This window comes from Mya arenaria, chromosome 1 (genome assembly GCF_026914265.1).
Source record: "Mya arenaria isolate MELC-2E11 chromosome 1, ASM2691426v1".
Taxonomy (NCBI): domain Eukaryota; kingdom Metazoa; phylum Mollusca; class Bivalvia; order Myida; family Myidae; genus Mya; species Mya arenaria.
The window spans coordinates 5,177,809-5,180,555 of NC_069122.1; the positions used below are offsets into that span (position 1 = coordinate 5,177,809).

The following is a 2,747-nucleotide window of genomic DNA, read 5'->3' on the forward strand; positions in this document are numbered from 1 at the left end:
GGAAGGTCGTGTGAGAGATTATATTTTGCAGCAAGAAATCGTAGATGAAGATACAGACAGCGATGGCAATGGAGAGGCTGAATTAGGTGTAAGCGATATTGAAGTGGCTGAAAATTGTGAGCTTACAGATATAAAGAAAGTGTGTAAAGATGGATGTGGTTGTCAAAGGAAATGTTCACAACAGCTTAATGTAGGAAATGTGCATGAACACATACTTTACTTAAGAGAAATGGACACAAATGAAAAAGACATGTATATTATGGCCATCTTACAAGACGACCGCGCCAAGGCAACAACTAAGAAAGGAAAAAAGAGACAACGGATGTGTTATACATTTAAATTTAATTGGTCCATTGTTTGCAGGAGAACATTTCACCTCTGCTATGACATAGGAAGAAGTGCCTTACAAGGTCTGATGGCGCACATGGCAACAAATGGGATCGTTCCAAGGACCAATGGAAACACTGGAAGACGGCCAAACACGCCCTAACGTTTGACGATGTGCAGCGTTAAGTATCTCCTGAACTATGCAGAACGTAAGGGGTTACCAATACATGCAGTTCCAAGAGGGCGAGACAAAAGTCCGCCAAGTTATCTCCCTGCAAGCGAAACGAAACTGAAGACATTCAAGGAATATGAGAAACAGGCCGTATATTCGGTGGTTCCCATTCGATGTGTGAAGCTGACCGCCTTCAAGAGAATATGGTCGACATGTGTACCCCATATCAAAATCGCATCTCCGCGTGACGACGTCTGTGCTACATGCGAAAAAATCAGGAAACGCGTGATGGACGCTGTCGAGGAAGACGACAAAAAAGAAGCGGCGGATGCATACAGCGATCATATAACAAAGGCACAACAGGTAAAGTACAAAGTTTTTTTGTATGCCAAAGAAGTTTTTTTGTGATGAAAATATGAATAACTGCCGCATCATTTTCCTGTTCTCGAGAAGCAATAAGAAGTACCCGTGTAGTGGATCGAACCCATGACCTTTAAGGTGAGAGGTGCACAACTATCCACTAAACTCCCCCACCGTTATAGTTTTATTCATGTACATAAATCATGATGTGCATACTTACTTAAATCACAAATACGAGTCTGCTATTCTCACCTATTATTATACGACAATGTCAATTTCTGGTAAAAGTGAATTATATTCAAGGTAAATGAAAGAGCCGATTATAACATTTTTTTCAGGAACGGGAGTTGTACAATGACTGTATACGTCGCGGAGACGCGTCACACCGCTGAATGTGAGCTGTACCACCATTCCACGTTTGACTTTGCTCAAAGTGTTAGCCTGCCGCATTACTACAGGCAAATGGGGCCCTTATTCTTCTTGTCCCTTCGGAAGATCAGTATATTGGATTCCGAATAGATGGCGACCCACACCAGCTGAATTTCCTCATCGACGAGAATTCTATTTCTATTGGTAATTGTCCGTAACATTTACAATGTCGCACTTACCTTTGCACTTTTGTGCGTGTGTGCGTTTACGTGTGTTTCTGCTTTAATTTGCGCGTAAGTGGGCGATACATTCTGTACAGGAAATTAATTACACACATTCATGTATTTTTTCGCATTACAGGTCAGAATAAGAATAAATCTCGTGGGCTACTTCATGTGGAGAGTCATGACCGGACAGCATAGTACCATTGAGTATCTTATGCAAATACCAGGTTCGTCTTTCTAAGTCATTATAGTAAATATATATAAACACATAACGATTTCGTTGAATACGCATATATAGATGTATATTCCCATTTGTTTATATTAAGATTTTATTCTCCTGCTGCTTTTACAACATCGTCTTTTTGTTTCTGCAACTTAAACATCGTACAAAATACACATGCTCTTAATTAATAAATCCGTTTATCAAACTCTTGCAGGACATGAAAAATGCCTCGTGGATAGTGGGTTTGGAAATGTGAAGCGATTGTACAGGAGAACGGACTGTGAAAGCCGTGATCAGCTGGCGGACGTTGTGAACAAATCCTCATATTCTAACATAGTGGTTCGTTATCCAGCATGGTCTTGGAGAAACTGGAAAGGCTTCCTTGGCGATCATTTCAAAGCACTCAATGGAATAAGGTAACGTCACGTTCAATTACAACTCATAATAGTCCCATACCTTCTACATAATGATTATGGTTTTACGATTGACTACAAACCCATATATAAATAATAACCGAAAATGTTACAGTATGCAAGAAGTAGCCAATCTCCGTTTATTTATTAATGAAAATCGCTTGTTAATCAAGTGTCATGCATGATTAAATTTCAGGAAGTACCAGTACTTTCGATTTTCGTCCTGGTGTCGTTGTTGTAAGAACGTCGCGAGATGCAGAGGAAGACACGCTGAACATTCTGAAGGATCCTGCCTTCCGGTTCGAGACCCAAGCCCGACCGGATGTTGTTCAAGCTGCAGGATTTAGCCATCCCCGACAAGAATCATTATATAAATGCGTCCGACCATACGTTCGGCTTTCGTACCAAGACATTTTATGCACCGTACCAAACACTTTATAGCTGTGTATGCCTTGTCGCCGGTGATTGTTCTATTGTTAATGTAAATTCACGACATCTTTTGTAGATTCATATATATTTAAGACAATAACTCTAATAAAGTGATATTGAAAGGAAATGAAGATGTTGATTTGTTTTTAAAATGCAGTTTTTTGCATTCTGATGCTATGATTCATGTTATTCTTAATTGTTCTTATGTTGCTAAGCAACGAAATAAAAAT

At 39.7% G+C, this 2,747-nt stretch overlaps 1 pseudogene; it reads left to right on the forward strand.

Annotated features, from left to right (window-relative positions):
- The first annotated feature begins 1,612 nt into the window (after positions 1-1,612).
- Positions 1,613-2,529, forward strand: LOC128235625 (uncharacterized; annotated as a pseudogene).
- The last annotated feature ends 218 nt before the right edge of the window (positions 2,530-2,747 follow it).